General features: G+C 40.8%; 1 long non-coding RNA gene and 1 pseudogene across 1 annotated transcript in view; one reads left to right on the top strand and one right to left on the bottom strand.

Annotated features, from left to right (window-relative positions):
• LOC138150415 (uncharacterized) overlaps positions 1–24220 on the top strand; it is an 86908-nt gene that overhangs the window by 43329 nt on the left and 19359 nt on the right. The window lies entirely within an intron of this gene.
• On the bottom strand, positions 6493–23875 carry LOC138150473 (signal-regulatory protein beta-1-like; annotated as a pseudogene).

The raw sequence follows: 24220 nt of genomic DNA, 5'->3' as shown, positions 1-24220 counted from the left end.
TTGACACCCACCCTTATGGGGAAGATAAGCAATTCAGTATAGGTTGTATATGTGTAGCTATGCAAAATATTTCCATAGTGGATATATTGTGAAAGACAGACTGTATTTCCCTTCATCCTATCCCACCCCCCTCCACTAGTTCTATTCACTACTTTGATCCTGTCTCTTTTCAAAAGTGGGTGCTTCCAACTTCCCTCCCCCCAGCCTGCCCTCACTTCCATCATCCCCCCCTCTCATCCCCTTCCCCCTTACTCTGCTGTAGGGTGAGATACCCTATTTAGTGTGTATGTCATTCCCTCCCTAAGCCAAATTCAATTAGAATAAGGTTGACTCATTCCCTTTCACCTTCCTGTTCTTCCCCACCATTGCAACAGTTTTTCTTTGCTTCTTCTATATGAGATAATTTATCTCATTCTATCTCTCCCCATCTCCTCTCATTATATTCCTTTCTCATCTCTTAATTTCACATTTTAAGTATGATCTCTTCCTATTCAATTGGTTCTGTGCCCTCTGACTATGTATACCTGTACACACATACTCACACATGTATCTATATGCCCACATACCCTCCTATATAGACATACATATGTATGTATACATAAACATGTATGTATGAATGCACACACTCACACACATATTATATATACACACACACACACACACACACATATATATATATACACATTTCTATTTCCTTCAACTATTCTCACACTGAGAAAAGTTTCATAAGTTACAATTATCATTTTTCCATGTAGGATTGTAAATAGTTCAACTTTGATAAGTTCCTTATGATTTCTTTTCCCTGTTTACCTTCTCATGCTTCTCTTGCTTCTTGTATCTGAATGTCAAATTTTCTATTCAGCTCTGGGTTTTTCATCAAGAATGCTTGAAAGTCCTCTATTCCATTGAATGACCATATTTTCCCCTGAAACATGATACTCAGTTTTGCTGGGTAGGTGATTCTTGGTTTTAATCCCAGCTCCTTTGACCTCCAGAATATCGTATTCCAAGCCCTTCCATCCCTCAGTGTGGAAGCTGGCAGATCCTCTGTTATCCTGATTGTGTTTCCACAATATTCAAATTTTTTTCTTGCTGGCTGCTTGTAGTATTTTCTCCTTGATCTGGGAACTCTGGAATGTGGCTATAATATTCCTAGGAGTTTTCTTTTGGGGATCTTTTTCAGGAGGCGATCGGTGGATTCTTTCAACCTCTATTTTGCCCTCTGGTTCTAAAATATCAGGGTAATTTTCCTTGAGAATTTCTTGAAGGATGATTTGTAGGTTCTTTTTTTTGATCAAGGCTTTCAGGTTGTCCAATAATTTTAAAATGATCTCTCCTGGATCTATTTTCCAGGTCAGTGGTTCTTCCAATGAGATATTTTACATTGCCTTCTATTTTTTCGTTTGTTTGGATCTGTTTAATAGTATCTTGATTTCTCATAAAGTCACAAGCTTCCATTTGCTCCAATATAATTTTGAAGGAATGATTCTCTTCAGTGGGATTTTCAGATTCTTTTTCCATCTGACAAATTTGGGTTTTAAGGCATTCTTCTCCTCATTGGCTTTTTAAGCCTCTTTTGCCATTTGAGTTAGTCTATTTTTTTAAGGTGTGAATTTCTTCAGTCAGGTTGTTGACTCTCTTTTCATGATTTTCTTGCATCATTCTCATTTCTCTGTTCAATTTTTCCTCCACTACTCTTATTTGGTTTTCAAAATCCTTCGTAAGCTTCTCTATGGCCTGGAAGCAGCTTATTATTTTGTTGGAAGCTTTTGGTGAAGGAGTTCTGACTTTGTTGTCTTCCTCCTTTTCCATGCTTTGATCCTTTTTTGACCCCCCATAAGGAATCCAAAGTCAGACCGCTGTCTTTGCCTTGCTTCCCTCATTTGCTCATGTTGCCACTCAATTTCTTGACTTTTGATCTTTTTGTTACAGTAGAACTCTGCTGCCAGTGGGGGAAGCTTTGTAACAATTGCTGGGGTTTCCTCAGCTGCTGGAGTTATTAGTTGGCTGCCTTCTCTGAAGCCTCCACACATTCTGGCACACTGGTCACGCCCCTCAGGACCTCCATCCCAGATAGTGATCCAGATCCAAGCAGGGTAAAGCAAGAGCAATTACCCCTCATACTGGTTGGTTGGTCCCCCTACAATCGGCAGGCCAGGAGCTCTGAAGCAGCCAAGTGGCAGTGGATAGACTGCCACCACACCTCACCTACTTCTTACCTTGGGGGCAAAGGCCATACCACACTCCCAAACTCCTGGGTCCCAAAGTCCACACTTCACTGTCCTCTCACTTTGTCCTTAGCACCTATGGGTTGATAATTTTGGAAGCAGCCACAGATGCTGGTGATCTAAAGTCCCTCCAGCCAGTGGCTGGATGTGGCCTCCCTTAGGCTAAAAACTTAGGATCGCAAGGGGCTAGCCTGGCTCCCCTAGCGCCGTGCTGGCCCCTTCCTGCCAGCCTGACAGGCTGTCTTCGGCAGGAGGTTAGATTCTCTGTGTCATTTTGTGGGTTCTGTAGCTCCAAAGTTTGTTAAGAGTAATTTTTTACAATAATTTGAGGAGGTAGAAGTGGGAACCCTACAGAAATCCTATTTCTTCTAAGCTCAATTTCTTAACCCCATCTGTTTTCTCATGCCTGGGCCTATGCTGACATCCTCCTAGAGTCATGAAATGTTTCCAAAATAGAAACTTTTATAAGGTGTATTTGTAGCCTTGGTCTACCAGGCATTTTAGCCTCAAAGAACAGCTACGGAGATGAAAGACTCAGAAACTATCGCAGAGTTCAGCAGTTGTTGGTGTTTTTGAGCATTCAGTTTCTGGACCTGTACTTTTAGAGGCTCCTGGAGAAAGAGTAAAATACAGAAATTACACAAATTTCATTTACATTTTGTACTTCTCTCTCTAGAAGAACAGAAGGAAGAAGCATGCATATTTAAAATGGCCAATAAAGAAACCAGAGGGAGACCAGGCCATGAGTCATTGCTGGTGGAAAGTGGAGCAAATGTCACCACTCTTTTCAGTCTCTTCTGAAGCTCTTGAGAAGTTAATAAATTTGAGGAATATAATGAGTGGGTGGGTAGGGAGGCTTTGAAAGTGTTTTCCTTATTACAGTTTCACTCAATTCATTTTTTCTGTTTAAGGAAGCAGAGACATTGAAATCCTCTGCTAACCAGGGTTAGGGGATAGTTTGTGGTGTGCATGATAGATAAAAAGTAAGAATTAAAATTTATTTCTGACTATGAATCAGATGGGTATTGAAATTATGGAGTCAGAGGAGACAACAGAGAACAGAAGAGTGGAGAGAACAAATAATTCTGTTCTTGGAGTCCAAGCAGAACATGTTTAATTCATTTTCCCCATGACATTTGAAGGCTGCTCTCATCCCTCTATGTTTGCTCTTTCTCTTACCAAAAATAATCACTGCCACTTATATGGCAAGGACTCTAGCACCCTCCTTATCCTTCTCCAAATCCAGCTTGTCTCCTGATGTCAAAGCTGGACTCCAGTACCTTAATGTCATCTTGGAACAAGGTCCCTGGAACTTTAGTGCATTGTAGATCAAACTGGACGTTGTGGTTACAGTCATCCTGGAAAGCAATGTGAAACTATGTTCCATTATGAACTTGGGAAATCCTCTGATCCAGCCATATCACCACTAGGCCTATAATGTAAAAGAGATCAAAGAAAGAAAAAAAAGAATCCCTCATCAAAATTGTAGTAGTTCTTCTTGTAGCAAAGAACTAGAAACTAAGTTAGTGACCAATGAGAGATTGGCTGAATAAGTCATGGCATGTGAATGTAATGGACTATTATTGTGCTATAAGAAGTGCTGAAATGGGTGGTTCCAGAGATATTTGGAATGCCCCTATGATTTGATACAGAATTGGAAAACTAAAAGGGTCCCAGACTGGACCACTGCACAAGGGAAAGCCATAGGGATACAAGGAGACAGAGGTCCCTTTAGACCAGAGACCCTTCCTGTTCGTTCTTCATTCCTTTTGTTTTACTCAAACATCCCTCCTTTTTCCAAGCTAAATTAGAAGAATAAATGCAATAAGCATAACATTATAAGAACAAACAACCTTGAAATCTTTAAGAACTCTAATAAGTCCAATGATAGCCCATGATTCCAGGGGGCCCACAGTGAAACCTGCTATTCATCTCCTATTAGAGGTGATGCAGATTTAGACATTTATTTTTGGATGATGCTAGTAAGGAAATTATCTTAGCATTTTTCATGTTTGTTATGAAGATTTTCTTTCTTCCCTCTCCTAATTGTGATGGATTGTGATTGGCAAGTGATAAAATAGTTTTTTAATTAAAAGAAGTTAAAGTTGAAAATAAAGTGGTGCCAACGACTGAAATTCATACTCCAAAAGTAGTCTGACCAGGGCAGAAGACTCTAATAATGCTTTCTTTCTTGTTCTGGACATTATGCTTCTATTAATATGGCTCAAGGTCATGTTTTATTGGCCACATAATTGTGTTTATTTTAATCTTTTAATTGTAAAAGACTCTTCACTTAGTATGAGTCATGGTCATCTATCATTATAGGTTCTGAGTCAAGTTGTCAAGATTCTGATCACTGTCTTCAATCCAAGAGATGCTAAGATTTTCAGAGATAATTCCAGTTGTGTTGATTTTTTTTAAAACTTCAGGGTTACCAGACTGGGTCCTTGTACAAAGGAAAGTCACACAGACACTTAGAGGCAGAGGTCCTCTTGGATCACAGACTCTTCCTTTCTCTTCTAATTCCTTTTTGTTGACTCAGAAATCCCTCCACATTCCAAGACAGGAGGTAGTAATAAAGCCCAGGGCCTCTAATGTGTAATATATTAACAAAGTATTTGCAACAATTCAGAAAAATTAAAACAAATTTTACTGTAAAGAGCCAAGTTTGATCTAAATGTTATCAGAAATGATTGGATGGGACTTATAACTGGAACATGGCTTGGGAATGTTCCATCGTATTGAACAATAGAGTACTATACCATAGGTAATACGACCAGAAATAAACCTTGACAACTTACAAAGTTACAAAGTGAGGCATTACTTTGGAAACTTATGTTTCATTTATAAATACTAATATTTCCATTGAATCTTGATGTGATTTAATTTATCAATTTATTTTCAAAAATAAACTTCCTTTTGGACGAGGACCTAGAAACTTAAATAAACTAAGCAGTTCATCGATTTGGAAGGAGAACAGAGAGCTGAGAACAAATATACATACTGTTTTAAAGCATGATCCTCAATCCAGTATGTCAGGAACATAATAATCATCATGATAATAATAATAACAGCAACAGCTAATTATAACTATTATGTGATGTTCAGTTATTTTCATCATGTCCAATCCTTCCTGAGCCCATTAGGGGTGTTCTTTGGAAAGATGATGGAGTGGTTTGTCATTTCTTTCTCGAGCCCATTTTACAGATGAGGAACTGATGATGAGGAGGAACTTCATGATACATTGTGATTGTCAGATTCCAAAGTGAAATTTCAATTTATTTTACTCTGAGTGAATTTTGTTTCAGTGCTAGTATTACTGTGGAGTTACCTGCTGGATATGGAAGTAGACTAAGAATGTGGATGTGAGAACCCTCTTATTTGTACTGCCTATGATACCACAACACTTTAGGAGGCAGCCATAGGCACATAGGCACTATGACACAGACAAAAACATGATGATAGGAATTTAATGTAGAGGCACAGAGTGGCCAGATTATGTACTATATTCCTTTCTAGATGGCTTAATTTATTAACTTAAAATCATAGTACTGAGCAGCTTTTCTATAGGCTTAAAGAAACCAGGACATGAAGTTGCAGGCTATTATTGCCTTATTACATCAAGTGTCTCCTTGGTCATGCCAAGAATGTCTCCAAATCTTGATCCACTCTGAAATGATAGAGATGATGAGAAAGATCAAAGAGAAAAGAAGAATAAGGAAAAGATGACAAGATCAAGAACCATGAGAAAAAGAAAAAAATTGCAAGTGATGATGATGATAATGATGAAGAAGAAGAAGAATGAAAGCAGGAAAATTAAGAACAAGATTGAGAAGTCAAGAACAAGCAAAAGAACAAGAATGAAAAGAAGAACAAGTACCAGAAACACCCACAGAAGGAAGATCAGGTTAATGAGTCAGGAATATCAGGAAGAGAAGGAAGAATAGGAAGGACAACAATGGTGATGGCAGAAAAGAGAAGGAGATAACGGTGTTTCTGGTTACCCCATGGGAGCAATACTAAATGATTTTATTATTTCTAATTTATGTATTTCTCTCCTACTGAGAAAGAGCGGGGCTAAAAAAATTCAAGAATTAGAGTCTGTGGCCTATTGTGCCATCAAGTTTGGTTCAATACAGAGAACCCAACTTCAGCCTGGTGTCTGTCATACCCTTGCCATCTAACCCAGGTCACTGTTGATAGGAACTATAAGAAGCTGGTTTGGGACAAGATGGGTCTGTAACATGTGGGAGGAGACTCTATTCTATTCCAGACCAAGACCCTTGTTGGAAGGAGGAGGAAGTTGAAACTGAGGTGGAGAAGAGGAGCTCTTGAAGGAGAGGGTGGCTCCTGAAGCTATGGGAGATAATAGAAAGCAGAGATTAGTTACGACCAAACTCTAGTGATCTTCACCTTGACATTCCCCACTATCCGACTCTGATTTTCACCTGCTCTCTCCAACCCCAATCTCTCCTAGGATTTCTCCCCTGAAAAATTAGGAGTCATTATGAGGACCCTAATACAGAAGATCATGCATAAAATATGCCCTAGTATTTTCCCATCTCTTCCTTGCTCAGTTCAGGGGGTTGAAGTGAATAATTTATCATGTTACTGCAGTGCCTCATGTCTTATAGAATAGACACACCCCTAGAAGCAAAAGCAAGCTTTACATACCTATGCCCAACCACAAAGCCCTTCTCCCACTTCCCTTTGGCTAGATACTACTGGGGATACAACTTTCTAATATTCCTATTACACAGTTCTCCTTGATATGTTCCCCGTCCTGCTACATGCTTTGTATGACCATTAAAATGAACCTTTAATCCTCCCAGAGGAGAAGTTAATCTTCATGAGCTTGTTGAGCATTACTATTCCAAGCAAGACTTAACTTTTACCCTATGTAAGTGACTTCTAACCTCAAAACAGGATTAAACAATTGGATCCTGCTTTGCCTATTTTCTTCTGTGTGAGACATAACTCCTCTGTAATGTCTCCCATTCTGCCAACTGTTATTCTGAATTTATGGAGACAAATTTCTCCATTGTATCTCTCAATTTCTCCCTTTCCCCCTTCTTCTTCTAGAAGATTATCACTTGCATAAATATGACTCCTTAGGTTTCATAATTTAAGTTTCTATGATTTCTTTGGAAAAATATTCAATCATCCCTTAGAGATGGGAGAAAAACAGAATGTGATAGGATGACTGAGAGGTGTTGAATCAAGAAAGACAGGGAGATGAATTCCCCTAGATGGTGTAGTAGAGGCTGGTATGGGAAGTCAGATATTATATCTAGGATTATTTAGATTGTGGGGACCTGTGGCTTGACCTGACAAGTGAAGGTTCTTTGTAATTTCTACACAGACATGTTGACAAGTAGTGAGCTTTCCATGGTTTAGCTGCTTTCTTTGTTTTCCCTCAATGTGTGTGACTGGGTGATGCCCACTGAGCCATGTCACTAATGAGAAGTTGCACCTTTCTTGGAGCAACACCTCTTCACATGCTTAATATGATTCTGGAGGTCCTAGGTCACATGGATCCTAGTCTAATTCTCTGCCATTAAACCCAAGGATCCCATTGAGAGTAAGAAACAGGATACCAAGGTCCTGGCGCTCTCCCCCATTTCTTCATTTATCCTGAGCAAATCACTTACCCTTTGGCCTCAGTTTTCCCATTTGTAAAGTGATAGGATCTGATAATGATCCCCACATTCCCTTCCAGTTCTAACAGTCTGTTCTAATGTCTCTTGTGACTCAAATAAGGTTGTTTTTTAAATGTCTTCAATGTCTACAGCAGGAGGGGCCTAACTTGAAGCTCTAAAATTATAAGTTGTTTGGAAGTGATTCCTGCAGTAAGTGTAGGGCAATTAGGATAGTGCAGTGGATAGAGTGTGTGCCCTGCAGTCAGGAAGACTCATTTCCCTGAGTTCAAATCTGACTCCAGACACTTATTACTTGTGTGACCCCAGGCAATTCACTAAATCCTGGTTATCTCAGTTCCTCCTCTAAAAATGAACTAGAGGAAGCAAAGGCAAACCACTCTAGTATCTTGGCCAAGAAAATTTGAAATAGGCTCACAAGGAGTCAGACACCAAAATGACTGACTGTCAACAACAATAAGAACTATCTTTCTAAATTCTCTTTATCATAAAATTTTATAATGTGATGACCATTACTATGTTGGTTTTAGTTTCTATGATGTAAACAGTATTAAAATTGTTGAGGAAAGAATTATTATGGGCCTTTGTCAATGACCCAGTGGAATTTTGGATCCTGCACAAGAAACATTGTGAAGTTACAAGAAAAATCTTAGGATAGGAGTCAAACAAAAGCCAGATCAGGTGGCACATGCCTGGTATTCCAGCTACCTGAGAAGCTGAAGGTAGAAGATCCCTGGAGACTTGAATTTATGAGCTGCAGGGGGCTAACTGGGATATTCCAATTGGGTATCCAAAATACATTTTGCATCAATGCTATGAACCCCAAGAGCAGGGGACAACCAGGTTACCTAAGGAGAAGTGATTGTCCCATGTCAGAAAAAGCAGGCTAAACACTCAGTTGCCTTTTAGTAATGGGCTACTGACCTTGAGTAGCCCCTGCACTTCTACCTGGGTAAGATGGCATGAACCAGTCTTTTAAAAAAGCATCAAAGACTAGAATCTAATTTTGCTCTTCTATTTACCAGCTGTTTGTACACGAGGGGGTCATTTCACCTTTTTAAATAAGATGGACTCATAATTCCTGCCTCACTTAAAAATCTCAGAGTTGACTTAATGAGGACATGATATACTGGGGAGAAAAATACCTTCATAATCTAAAAAACTCCACCCACATTTGTGGAGCAGGAGAATTGTAATCATTACCATGAGGGAACAGGTGAGCTGCTCTTTGTCTGAATGGAGACTGATCTCTGAACCACCTACGTATCAGAGTCAAATAGAACCTCAATTCTGTGTTTAGGAACAGAGATAAACTCACCTGGGTCTCTTTGAGTCCCATGCATGGGAGAAGCTGAAGCTCTCAGTGTCTCATGGATATGAGGCTGGGAATCATGCAACACCTGACAGGTGAAAACAGTGTCTTCTTTTTGCACAGAAATAGGGACCATGAGTGAGCAATCAAGGTTATAGGTTCCATCCTTATTCTCAGTGGGTACAGTTGACTTCTTTCCTCCAACAATGATGCCATTCACCAGTCAAGTGACATTTAAGTGGTTGGGGTAGAATTTCATCACAAAGCAGGTGGCTTCCATCCAATCTGAGGGGAACATCAGACTCAAAATACCAATTTGTGGTGGAACTAAAAGAATATAAGAAAAAGTTAACATAGCAAAGACAAGAATCTAATTCCCTGTCTGATGATAGCAGTAGAAGGGAGAGAACAGGAAGAAATATCTTGGCAAAGTGACAATAATCCTTTAAGCTTGGGAGTAGGTGTTAAAAGGTGTCTTAATTTGGAATAATTCCTAATATAAGGGACATTGGCTAGCTTTTTCTCCTTTGAGAGCTCCTTGCAGGCAAGAACCATTTTATTTCTGTGTGATGACCCTGCACTTAAGTTGAGTACCTTGCATATAGTGGTATACTTTTACAGTTTTGTTGGTGGTATTGTTTGTAAAGGGGAGAGGAAGTCTGGACATCTGATTGATGAACATACCAGTGGTATTTAATCAATATTTTTGAACATAATTGACTACAACTCACTGAAGCTGAATCCCACTCTCTCTTAATAACCTTTTTGTGCCCTGAGTCTTAGATGTCATATTGAAAGAGGTGGGAGGAAAGTCTTTTTCTTGGACTGGAGGAGTGGCAGTGAGGTGTAGTGGACAGAGTTAGGAAGAATTGGATTCAAGTTCTATTTTTTACATATACTAGCTATGAAATGATCCTGACCCTGGAGCAAGTAATTTAACCTCTCAGTGCCCCAGGAAAATATCTTAAACTCTGAGTTCAAGAGATTCCCATTGTAAAAATGTTTTGGAGATAACCTGTGTCTCAGAGTTAAGGAATAATCTGTGTCCTGAACTTGGCATAATAATAATTCTTTGTGATAATATCACCCTCTGGGAAAGTGTATTGCTTTGACAATTACCAGGTGTTCATTGAGGGATTTAGCTCCCCCTGTTTACTAGGTCCATCTAACACAGGTTCATAATCCCTGTTCCTTGTCACCGACAGGTACCATACTACTGTTCCTGTTACAAATCTCTGGTTCTATACCTGACATGGTAGTCATGACCCTGAAGACTTGAAACAATGGTTGTTCCCAGGGCACCCAAGAACACTTCTATAGTCCAAAGAAATCCAACCTTGAGAACTATCTTGAGATCTAAGAATGGTTGTGTTGTTACTCACCTCTTTCATGTATATGAGTTGCCCCAACTATAGCAGACTTGAGCCATCCTTTTTAGGAAGGGGGCTTACATGTGCATATGTCATTTCCCTTGCTCTGAATTTAATTAAACTTCCTTTTGTGTCCCGAGTCTCCTGTTTCTAGACTGCTCTGTTTCGTTCCACCTATCCACAGGTTGGAGTCCAGTTCTGGTTCAGTTGACATCAATTGGTGTCAGAAGTGGGATCTGACATGGAATAAGGCCAAATGAAACTTCTGGTACCATTGCAGGTGGACTAGGTACCGCTGGAGATTTATTTCACTGAAGTCTGAACTCCCTTGTCTGAGGAGTCCACTGTGCTTTACTGCTCATATCATCTGTTTTGCTCTTGATTGTGCTTGGCTTTTCATTGTGAGGAATGTACCAGGGTCCTTTTTATTGTGCTGGATACCTCTGGTAAGGCCTGTTTTGCACACAGATTGGCAAAGTTTTTTTTGCATGCGTATGGTTTTTAATTTTATTTTTATTTGCTACATATGTGACATTTTATTTGGGTAAGTATGCCTTGCAAGTTTGGATGTGTGCATCTGGAACTGGTTGAAATGAACATTTTAACTGAGTGCTAGTGAGGCATAACTTTTTCTCTGCCTGCCTCATGGTTTAAACTCTTTTCTTTAAATTGCATGACTGGCTTTGGACTGTACACTCTTGTTTTTCCCATTTGTACCTTTCTTGTCTGTGTCTTTGTAAAATGCAGAATGTCTGTGTGACAGCCCATGTCCCTCCATTATCCCCTTTCACCTCAGATGAGATCAGATTAAGAAAAGAGAATGCTGGAAAATTCTAGGGAAACTCAAATTCCAGGCTATCCCACCTGGTGCTAGGCAGGGGGCAGCAGCTGCAGTGGGGCTCACCATTCCCTGCCCCAGCAACTTTCACACCCCAGCACCTGCAGGTGTAGGGGTTAGGGAGATCAGACCTATGGTCTGAATTCCCTGAACCCTAATCCCAGGAACTACTACCAGTGTGAAGGTCCTTGTACCAGACATTCCATCTCCTAGGCAGTGTCCCCTGTCAAACACCACAGAGCCCAGTCAGTCAGCGTCTCTAGTGTAAGACTAGTGGCAGGCAAGTTCCACCCTACTGCTGCCTCTGAGAATCTGATTGTCTCTGGCAACACCTTACATTGCAGTATGAGGAGGGGAAGCAGACTATCTCCCTATTACCTATTTATCTTAATTCTCATAAAAGTCATATTCATCTGAACTGAGGGAACTTCCCTCATATGGAAAAAAGAGAAAAGGAGAGGACTGGAATTTCTGAGATTACACCAAAATGTTTAGATTTTAACTAAGGTAGGCCTAATTCATACTCTGTAACATTCCTGAAAATAATAGTGGGTGTCACAAATTACTTAGAATCCACCCCACAGGGTGTCTCCACATGAAAATATATGCTCCCAATGGTCAAACATGGACTGGGTCAGCTGACTTTAATAGCACAGTGGTCTTCTGGATAAATCAAATCTGACTGACAGTTCCAAAAGAAAGGCAGGCATGGGCACCACCAATTTCAGAGTATCTTATCTGCACCCACAGTCCAATACATTCTTTTCTTACTTTGACACCCTTCCTAGTCACCATAGGTATGGACATCATCTTCTATAAGAATGCCCAACATAAACCAGTAGACCTCCTGGCATCTTGCACTATGACTTGTGTTCAATGGAATATGTCCTTATAGGCTTGAGAACCCTTACTGAGCTTGTAAGCTGGGGAGTTGCCTGAGAAGGGGCCCACAGGAAGTTGTACTATACATATATGTCTATTACAGAACAATTACAGGACCAAATAGAGGACTTGACAAATTGATTGAAGGACAAAATACTTTGGGAGCTCTGGGGATGGACCACAAGCTGCTTTGGATTACAAGTTAGCCAGTCAGGGAGGAGTTTGTGATATGTAAACTCCTGTTATATGTGGATTGATGCCACAAGCAAAATAGTCTTCATCACAGACAATATAATAAATCAGATAAAGACTATGGACACCATCATCACAGATGTTAGGAACATCTTTCCAGAGACTGTGAATGTTTTTGCTGACATCTTCCCCTGGATTTTTTTTCAGACAAATGGGTAAGATTCCTGGGGAAATCCTTTGGGGTTATTGTGATTATTATGCTTGTTGTGATTTTGTTTAGTTTGTCTCATAGACATTGTAGTGTATAAGAGTGAATGGGGGTCCAAGGAATGGATTGTGAAAAAAATTATATTTTGTTTCTCCTGCCATTATCTTCTCCTTTTTAAGTTAATATATATAGGAAGTTTATAAGGAGCCAGTATAAAGGGGAAATAGTAGGAAATCAGATTGCAAAAGGGGAACTTGGAAGTCATGTACAAATCATCCACAAGATCAAAGGAGCATAATTTACAAATTGTATCATACATTAACCAAAACTCCCATCCTGAATCAGCAGAATCATTCAGAAGCCATCTGGGTGCTGTTCTTGGGCCTTTCAGTCTTGTGATATGTAAATCTCAGACAAGTTCCTGACCTCTGCAGTAAGGCCAGCAGAATACTAAGAAGTGCTATTAATTTTGAGATGACGGGAATATGTGAATTCAAAATTTTACTGACAATTTTTATATGATTTGGATGTGTCAATGAACTAACCACCAGGTAGCACAGATAAGAGTTAGTTTAATACTGAAAAAATCTATTAAAATGATTCCTCAAATACCCATCTCCCAATGATTCTAACCTCTCCTTGAGGTCCATGATGCTTAAGGCTCCCAACTTTAATCTATGGTTCCTTGAGTGATAGTCTGCTTCTCTCTCCTTCTCTATCCTCTCCCCAATGCTGCCTATCTCCCTGTCTTCATGACCCCATTCCCTGCTCCCACACCATCTGCCTCTGTACCCCTTTTGTCAGTTGTATCTTTAATTTCTAAAATTTTGCCCCTTTATCCTTTCTAGTTAGTTACAGTGTGATTGTCACTCTGTTTCTTGCTGCCATAGTAATTTTTCCCAGAAAGCACCCAAAGGACTGGGTGTGCCAGCCTCCATTTCATAATGAATTCCCATCTTCTTTTCTCTTATTGCTTCTCTTCTTTTTTTTCTCCTCCTTCTGATTCTCCTTCCTCCCTGGCAGTCTCAGAGAAGAGACACTGGTAACCCCTTTTCCAGGAACATCAACAAGAGATGTGGCAGTGAGTTGAGTCATAATTTCATTGATTCTAGAGTCGAACACCTAGGTTCATATCCATTCTCAACATATCTGTGTGAGCAAATATTTGTGTGACCTGCAAAAAGAAATTCATCCCTTTGAACCCCAGCTTCTTTATCTGTAGAAGAGGAATGATCACTCACTCTCTAGGCTTGATGTGGCTATTGTGAAACAACCCTGTTAAGCTCAGAGAAACTGGCAATTGTTCTTATTCTTAGTGTTTGAAGGGTGGCTTGGGAAAGAGGCTCAGGTAGGCTGTGAGGACAGAACATGACTATAATATCAGCTCCCAGGACTTCAGAAGACTCTCTTTGGACTTCTTTGGTGGCTGGGTGGCTCAGGGGATAGCTTGCTGGGCCTGGAGTCAGAAAATCTTGAGTTCAAATGCAGCCTTAGACACCTACTAGCTCTGTGACCATAGGCAAGAACCTTAACTTCTGTCTCAGTTTTCTCAGCTGTAAGATGGTGATTATTATTCCCCCTACCTCCCAGGGATTTGTGAGGATCAAAGGAGCTGATATTTGTAAAGCCCTTGGCACACAGTGCCTGTCATATATTAAGCACTTAATAAAAGCTTGCTTCCTAGACAAGGGCCAAGGTTCTAAGGTGTCTGTGGCCTCAGAGAAAGTTGGGGAAAAGCAGGTCATATTGGGAGAGGAGGTAGGGAGGAAGTGCCTGGGCCATGGCTCACTCACCTCGAATAATGTCTGACAGCTTCTTTTTTCCATGCAGAGAAGTCTGTAACATGTGGTGATGAACCTCACAGATGACCTCGGAGTGAACGTCCCTGGCTGTGAGCAGCACCTGCGCAGAGCTGGTGAGGGTGTAGAAAACATTGTTCCCCTCAGGGAGTACACGGGTCCAGAGAGCTGGGAGCTCAGTCCCATTTTTAAACTACTTCAGGGTAATGTCTTTGGGGGAGAAACCAGTTGAGGCACAGGAGATATTCACCATCTGGCTGATGCTTGCTCTCTCTTGGGGGCCAGACACCAAAGGGGCAGAGGGTTTGGCTGGAAAAATCAACCATTACATGGAATCAATACCTCTGTGCCATCCCATCAAGTGAAATAATTGATGGAAACCACTTCTGTCAGTCTTAAAGACCTCCACAGGTTCAGCCAGGTTTTTCAGTGGAGAGAACCCAAACCTGGAGTCAGGGAGACCTGAGTTCAAATCCAGTCTCAGATACTTAGCAGCTATGTGACCCTGGACAAGTCACTTTATTTCTTAGTTTCTTCTTCTGCAAAATGGAGTAATAACAGCACCTAACTCCCAAGGTTATTGTGTGGGGCACCGGAGATAATATCTCTAACATGCTTAGCACAGTTCCTGGTATATGATAGGCAATATATAAATTTTAGCTTTTATGAGCGAAGATCTGTCTTGAATCTGATATGCACCATGTTTGATGGGTGCTTTATTGGAACTGATGAATCCTTTATCCACTTGTGTAAAGACCAGAAACAGTCCAAATTCTGATAATCTCAAGGGAAGTTTAGGTCGAGGCAAAATGTGCCCAAATCTGAAGTTCCCTGGGGGAAATTCTGCGTTGAGTCACAGAATGGTTTTGAGATAATTCTGGATGGATAAATTAGTCCATCTGAATTCAGAGCATGGGGTTCTAGGCAATGGGATAGAAATATTTATTTAGAAGATGTCTGTATATACACACCTACATATAAATTTTGCATTTAATTACATAAAGAAAAAGAGAACATTTACATGTACATAGCATAGCATGAAAAAAACTGATGTGGAAGGAAATTAAAATTGAGAGGAAGTGATATGGTGAGCAGAAGTCCTCCCCTCTCATATTGCCACCACTCTAGTTCAGGACTTCATAAACTCACACCTTGCCTATTGCAAAAGCCTCCTGTTTAAGTCTCTCTGTTTCAAATGTCTCCCTATTCCAAACACTTGTTCACTCAACAACCAAATTGATTTTCCTAAAAGTTAGGTCTGACTATGTCACAGCTTTCCTCAATGAACTTTAATGGCTCCCTATCACCTCCAGAATCAAATACAAAATCCTCTGTTTGCTATTCTTTGACCTTGAGGGCAAGAATTGTCTTTTACCTTTGTTTTGTATCCTTATCATTTAGAACTGTGCCTGACACATAGTAGGCAGTATGAATATTTATTGATTGACTGATTGACAGAGGACCTTAAATAAATTTGACTCTATCTGTGGACACTGGGCAAGCTACTGTGTCTGGGACTGTCTAGCATTTTAATCAATAGGTGTTTAAGTTGATACACTCATCAGTTGAGGCACCCACACAAAGCTGAGATTTACAGGAAATTCAGCCTGATGGTCAGGGCCCACAAAAATGTCTATGGGTTAAAACAATGGGTCAAACTTCAAACCACGAGGTGGTGGTTCTATTTTCTTGCTTTAGTCATGCCACATATACCACATACAGTTTATTGCATTCAGTTCTTGTTACTACGTGTTAGGAAAGCCATCAGTAAGCTAGACAGCATTCAGAAGAGGGTGACCATTAGTATCTGTAGTATATAAAACATGCTATGGAGCTAGTAATAATTAGTCTGGAGAAGGGAAGATTTGGTGGTGGGGTTTGGGTGTGATATAACAGAATATCTGTCTTCCAGTCTTAGCATAATTGTCATGGGGAAGAAGGGGTAGACTTACTCTACATCTCCCAGGGGCAGAACTAGCTGTAATTGCAGAGGTAGGTTTGAGCTTTGTAAGAAAAAGCTTCCCAGTGAGTAGAACTGTCCAAGGTGCAAAGAATAAGCTTCTTAAGTTTTCCTTCAGTTAAGATTTTCAAAGAAAAGTTGGGTGGTGTCTTGTGCACAGAGATGGGTCAGAATAGATTTTGAGTCAGATTTATATTAGATATCTCCTAAGTTTCTTTACTATTATGATACTCTGAGGTTTTTTTGAATTCTTTCCCTATAGATCTCAAAGAAAGGCCTGAGAAAACTAGGATGGAGCTTAAATGTTGCAATGAAGAAAGCCTTGGGTTGGAAATTTGGGCAATAATTGTAGCAAGAATAATAATAAGAATGGCATTTATATAATTATTTAGGGTTAGCAAAGTGCTTTACATATATTGTCTCATTGATGCCTAAAAGAAACCACTGAAGTAGGTGCTATTATTATCCCCAGTTTTCAGATAAACATCCTGAGAATAAGAGAGGTTAAATGACTTGTCTGAGGCAGGATTTAAAGCTCAGGATTGCTTGACTTCAAGTCTAGTAATCTAAACATTACAGTGCTTAATTGGCCTCTAGTCCTGGCTCTGCTCCTCAGACTTGCTTTGTGACCTTGGACAAGTCACATTTTCTTGCTGGATCTCAATTTCCTCCTCTATAAACTAAAGAATTTAGCTTTATTGTCACTGTAATCTGGCTCTGAGTAGGCTGATCAGAGCTTTTACACTTGGAACACATTTATAGGGTCACATTCCCTTGCTGAATCTCAATTTTCTCCTCTATAAACTAAAGAATTTAGCTTTATGGTCTCTGTGATCTAGCTTTGAGTAGGTTGATCAGAGCTTTTACACTTGGCACACATTTAGAGGGTATTGACAATACTTGCAGGATTTGGTGGTGAAAAAACAAGGGAGCTATGCAAAGTGTATGGTGTAGTAGAAACAGAACTGGCCTCTGTAAAAAAGTCCTGGGTTCAGTTTCTGATTATGACAAAGAGAAGACGGAAGGAAGACCCTGAAGTTGTGACCACTAGATTGAGCTGCCCTACTTACAAGAAGAGGACACTGAGCTGAAGTGGGTTGGTAGGAGATTAGATTTTATGTTGGAAGAAGTGACAGCAGCATCATGCAATGTCAGTGTCTTACAGGGGTGATAACAGAAAGGCCCAGAAGGACTACAGATTATTCTACTGCCTGGATTCTTCTTGGCATGTCCAACCCCTTTGTCATTTATCATGAGTGTAGGAGAAATTGATGTCTGAACTGTGCTCAGGTCACCAGTAGAATCTCCATAGCTATGCTCTTTATTAGCTATGAGCCCTTGGGCAAGCCATTTTCCAGGCCTGAGCCTCAGTTTCCTCCTTTGTAAAACCCCTCACAAACAACTGGAGTAGATGATCTCTAAGGTACTTTCTAGCTCTAACACTGTGTATGAGCTAAGAGTTCTGTCTGTAATAGGCTACAATGTGAATTCTAAAGGTGCTTCTTTCCTGTGATATACTCTCATTCTAGGGACTCTGTGTTCCCATGAGGTCAAGATGGAGCAGAAGGCCGGCTCAGAAACCTGCCAGCATGCTGTGATGAACCCTTCCTGCCAGTCTGCCAGCCTGCCTTCAGCAGGAGATTTTTCTCTCTCTGTCACTTTGTGTGTTCTGTAACTCTCAAGTTTGTTTAGTCATATTTTATAGTTATTTGAGGGGGTTATAGGGGGAGTTCACGGAGTTTTCCTGCTTCTATGCTGCCATCTTGGCTCCACCCAAGGGTTTCTAATTTTAAAGAAAATTTTGTATTCTGTGTATGTTTAAACTTAGCAGTATCAATATGGTATACATACACTAAATATTTGCTGTGTGACACATATCAAGGGGGTGCAGTTTGAGCAGAAGTAGAGTGAGTATTAATAACTTTATCATTATTAGAATTAGTGTAGTAGCTTGCATTTCCAGTAAGCTGGTAGGCAGAAGTTCCTAACTAGAACCTTACCCCTGAATAGTAAACATACATCTCTGTTCCATGAAGCTTGTTTATCCTCTGATTATATTCATTTTTGAAGAAAGAGATACTTCAGAAATTAGATCTTTTACCTATAATAAGTTGAGACACTGCTTAACTCTTGCTTAGGTTGTGGAATGAGCATACATTGAGATCAAAACAGCGAAATCTGTTCCACTTTATGTTAACTTAGTTCCAAATTGTTGTGGAAATAAAGGTTTTAGTAGGCCTCCCTTATAAATCATACTAAGGATTGAAAAGAAATTTTAAAAGTATATTCCTTGTAAGTAAAAGAGTTTTAAGCTTCATAAAAGATCACCAAACCTCTATGAAGAAAATCAATGGGAAAGTTGTAACTAATTCTTGATGAAAAATTTGAGCTTTAAAATAGTAAAGCAACTTAAGTAATAAGGGGTAACCAAATGTTTCTAGCTGTAGCCTCCTTTTTCAATATAGGTAAAGGTAAAAATGCCTGGTGTAGAGGTTTTTCTCCTCTCCTCACAGCTGTAAAGCCTAATTGTGGATTTAGGGGTTTGAATTTGAGAGGTCTGTTTGTTTAAAGGTATGGGTTTCAGGGTGCCCCAGGGCTGTTGCTAGTGGGGTCCTTGATAAATTTAGTATGCTTCCTCCCTTTTGTTAGATTGGGGAGGGCAACTGAAACTCTCCACTAATCTTCAGCATTTTCTCTTCTGCTCTAGTCTGGGACGAGAGGCTTCAGTAAATCTCTACAACATATTTTCAGCTGATAAAACCTGTAAACTGTACCTATGTGTCCACTTCCTAAAAACCTTGAAAGGGTGAGCTCCAAATCCTCTAATAAAAAGAAGTTGGAAATGGCGCTGTATTCCTCCTTCTTTGTATTAGTGATGGGGTACCTGGGGTCTAAATCAATTTGTAAAACCAGTTTGTGCAATTGTAACTGCAATTTGTATTGTAAAATTGTAATCTGTAAAATCCCTTTCCCAGCCTCAAACTCTGCCCCTTCCCCCTATCTGAACTCAAACTAGGCCTAGGCAACAACTTGTGACTCCTTTGTTCTTAATCTCTTCATGTCTCCTCTGGTCTGGCCCAAATCTCATCTAAACTATCTATGCACTAAAGTCACAAGTTCCTCTCAGTCAGCCCTAATCTTTATCTATGCACTGAAGTCCCTTATATCCATCAGGTCGGCCCTGACAATGGCAGCCCTACCCTTTATAGGTAAAAGCATGTACCCCTCTCACTTGCAGGTCCCCTAAAGGACTCTTGCCCACTTCTCATGGAAGCATAACAATAAACAACTCTCACTCCAATTAAGCCTGAGACCTTGAATTCTTTCCAGACGCTATTGCAGGTTTTCTGGTCTTAGATAAGATCAGAGCTCCTGCTGAACCTAGAGGGAGCTATTCCTCATCACTAGAGAGCTCAAAACTTCCTGGTTTTTTTCTTTATCAGATCCCAAAGAATATCCCAATCTTCCTAAACACCAAGCAGTATAACAAATTCTGATCCATCTGCAGCATCAAATCAGGAGTGACACTTCCTTCACATGAATTTAATTGACTTATAGTTGCATTCTGAACACACAAAATTTTTCTCACAGGGAGGAAGAAATGGTGAAATGCTTGTCTGTTTGCCTCTTTGATCTGAGGGGAAAAGTCCTTTATCCTATCTCTTAGTTGACACCCAAGTTGGCCAGAGTTGAGTGAGAAAAAGAGATTTTCAAACTTTTAAAAATCTTAAAAATTCCTGTTCACACTTTTCATGCAGCTAATTTATATCTCTCTTAAATTTTCTACCCAGCTCCTTGTAATAGTAATGTAATTTAAAGATTCCCCTGTATTGGCTTGTTTTTTGGTTTGATTGTGTTAAAACCCAGAGCTTGTGAATCCCACTTGTGGGATGGACTTGTTGACGTGAAAAGAGAGGGCTGAACTGGGAGGAGCAGGTGACGTAAATTTAGAGAGACACAAGGAAAGAGAGAGGCAGAAGAACTTTTTGGAAGCAGCACCTTTGGAGGCAGAGAGAGACTGAGAGGATTGCTGAGGGCTACTTTGAATTGCCCAGGACTTTTGAGAGCTGCCACCCAGAGCTGCCAAGGACTGAGGAGACATGGCTGTTTTTCTGGTAATTTGTCTGTCTGTTTTGATGTTGTTTTGCCAAATTTGTCCACTGGTGAAGGACAGTGCTGTTGTCGCAGAGGTTCTGGAACCTTGCTGTTGGTTCAGAAGCCCTGAAGAAGGATTTTCTTGTTGTATGTTTACAGAAATCCTGGAAGTGGGTTTTGCTAATGTTCTCAGGGGTCCTAGGACTGTTCTGCAGACAGAGAATGAATTAATGAAGAGACTGGCAATGTATCTTCTGGCCTTGCTAAGCTTTGTCTCCCCAGGAACAAAGATTGCTGAGAACTTGCCTCTTGTCAAAATGAAGAAAAGACCTCCATTTGGGTATTAAGTGCTGTGCTTAAGCTTGTTGTAACTCTGGGGTAGATTAAATTGTGATCCAGGGGTGGGGAACTTTTGACCTTTTTGTGCTCTGTGATTGAACAAATGAATGTACTTTGCTTATGATTGGAAACTAATCTCCATTTGAGAACAGGGCCTTTGTGATGGACTAAATGAATGTTAAATACAGCCTAGGGGTGGAGTAGTATTTAGAAGAGGTACTTTGTGATTGATTAAATGAATGTAATGTCCAGGGGTGGAGTAGTACTTGATTAAATCACACTTGGGGCTAGTACTTGGAGATTATTGAATCACACTTAGTAAATGCTGTATTTTGAATGATGTTATATTTTGATCTTCTCTGTTCTTAATTTTTCACTGAATAAAATGGAGAGCACCTATGCTGGTATTTTGAACCTTGGGAAGTTGCCTTTGCTTGGCATTACATTACACTCCTCTTTACTACATACTTAAATTTCTTTCTAATTCTGACCTGACACTGCTCCTACACACTTCAATTTACCATAAGCATTTTATAACCTGTAAAATAATGGAATACCTTGTTTGTCTTCTGGAAAGAAAGAAAGGAGAGGGGGATTTTGCCATGGAATAGAGAAGGAAAGATTATATGGGCTGCATAGGAGGGAAGCCCCACCCAACGACTACGCTAAACCCTTTGACGTAGGAAGGCAGAAGGATAAAGGTGCATTGTAAAACCTTGATTTGCAACCTTAGGGGGTCCTAAGAGGATGCCCACAGTGCCTAACAGCAAAAATGTTGTTAAACTGAGGTACTGTGACTTCCTGATCATGAAAGGAGGGTCCTGATCCTCAGTGGTTTTGTCCTACTGGATTTGTTGTTGGATATACCGCTGCTGTAAACTTGGAGGGTTGCTCAAGGCTGCAGCCATTGCCCATTGCTGTTGGCCCTGGGAGCCATTTCCCAACCTACATTCTGATGACCAATGAAAACCTTTTTTACATTTTGGGGATGGGGTGTTAGGCCTGGAGGGCCTGGTTCTAATGAGCTCCTTTTTGTCTTTCCCTTTTTGTCTGCACTGGGCTTATAAATGACCTGCTTTCTCATAATTAAAGCTTTTTCAATCTTCCTTCCTCAGGCTCTCTCCTGTCCTGTGCTAAGGTTCATTACCCCCAGCCCTTCTCCAAGCAGATTCACACAGAAGGTCTGAGTGGCACAGCTTTGAATTATGTCTTCTATAGTGATACCCTTTCTGCAACCTGCAAGAGCTCTTTTGCAGTCCTGGTTGTAGTTTTCTCTCACTAATTGCCTTGTTGGACTATCAGCTGCATATCTTTCTCCAACTGCCCTAATGATAGTCTGTATAAGACGGGCTAGAAAATCTGTAAATGTCTCTTGGGGTCCCTGAGTTACTTTTGTGAATGATTGTCCCAGGAGTGCTGCCTGTGCCCTGGTGGCACATGTAGCTATTGGTATCCTCTTATCACAATGTAGCTGCTATTGCCTGCTATAGGCTGGTACCCGAAAGTTGCTCATAATTAAAGGGCACCTGTTGTTGATCATTAGGGCCGGCCTGTTGCCTGTGATGGGGTACCTGGTGTCTAAATCAATTTGTAAAACCAATTTGTACAATTGAAACTGCAATTTGTATTGTAAAATTGTAATCTGTAAAATCCCTTTCCCAACCTCAAACTCTGCCCCTTACCCCTATCCGAACTAGGCCTTGGCAACAACTTGTGACTCCTTTGTTCTTAATCTCTTCATGTCTCCTCTGGTCTGGCCCAAATCTCATCTAAACTATCTATGCACTAAAGTCACAAGTTCCTCTCAGTCAGCTCTAACCTTTATCTATGCACTCAGGTCCCTTCCCTCCACGAGGACAGCCCTGACAATGGCAGCCCTTTAAAAGTAAAAGCCTGTACCCCTCTTGCTCTCAGGCCCCCTAAAGGACTCTTGCCCTCTTCTTTCAGAAGCATAACAATAAACTTCTACAACTCTCACTCCAATTAAGCCTGAGACCTTGAATTCTTTCCAGACCCTATTGCAGGTTTTCTGGTCTTGAACAAGATCAGAGTTCCTGCTGAACCTAGAGAGAGCCATCTTTCATCACCTGCACTGCTCAAGAAACTCAAAGCTCTAAATCAAATATTCTCCAGGTTCCAGGCAAGTGTGCACTACCTGTCCCCAATCATGAGGGGGTAGGACAGTATAGGCTACTTGGTCCAAAAGTGTTCTGACATTCATGGAAGTTGAACCAAATTTTCTAGAGGCCTTTTAAAATTTCTCTGAGCAGCCTGATATCAAGGGGTTAATTGCAAAGCACTTGTCCAGGATTATTAGGGTCAGGTCTCTCTAATACTGGGAATGTTTGAAATCTAGGTCTTGGCAGTGCTCTCCCCACTGCTTATCCAGTTGGATAGCTTTTCAAAAGGGGGGAGAGCATACTACACTCTTTCCACTTACCGACTTCCCCAGCAGGGGTGCATATGTGCTGATAAGAGGGGCATCGAGACAATGGGGCTGTGTAGGGTGGCTGTGTAGGGTTCTCCACCCCAATTGGGTAACAGCCTTTTTCTCCCTGTGTGTTCCCCTGCTCTTTTTTTTCCTCCTCTTTCTCTGCCTCAGTCCCTGCATCAAAGTCTGCACCTCTCAGTAGTAATCTGGCTCGACTAAACAGAATCTACTGAAAGCAATATGCTGGGAAATCCTCTGGCTCTACTGTGGAGTAATATTCTGTTAGTTGTTCACCCACTGTTTTCCACTTTTTGAGGTCTAATGTAACCTCCTTAAGTGCCATGGAGAAGTGATCTCTAGGAGATCCAACATTCTTTTATCTTTCTAGGCTGGGCTGCTTAATCTACAATCACCATATAGTTGTTATCTGCTCAGGAGGAAAGAGAATACTGAAAGAGGTTTGTCCAAGCCTTCCTCTTTGCCTTGTCCTTGGATCCTGTGCTGCTCAAGGGGGACCTCCCGGGTGGAACCAACGTGGGCTTGGGTGACACCCACTCGGCCCATCGTTCCTGTGCCTGGTTCTGTAGTTCTGCCTAGGCTTATCGTTTCTAGGCCTTGGTCCCTTGTTGGGCCTATCACTTCTGTGTCTTAACGCAGGCCATACATTGAGGCACCAGTTGCCTCACATTGGCCCCACGTTGGGTGCTGGTTGTAGGGAGCCAAGTTTGGGGAGCCCTGCTGTCCTACAGCAGGACTGAGAAAGTGTCACTGACCCAGAGGTTGCTAGTGAATGCATAAAAGAGAGCCTAGAATCTCAGAATGGTGATAGTAGAGAGGCAATCTTTATTGTTCCAGGCACAGCTTTATACAGCCATAATCCTTCTCCCTAATTGTTTACCCCTACAGACA

This window comes from Petaurus breviceps, unplaced genomic scaffold (assembly GCF_028583685.1).
Source record: "Petaurus breviceps papuanus isolate PSGF00001 unplaced genomic scaffold, PetGlider_PUasm1.0 90879, whole genome shotgun sequence".
NCBI lineage: Eukaryota > Metazoa > Chordata > Mammalia > Diprotodontia > Petauridae > Petaurus > Petaurus breviceps.
The sequence above is the reverse complement of the archived record's forward strand: the minus strand, read 5'-3'. Positions and strand labels throughout refer to the sequence as shown.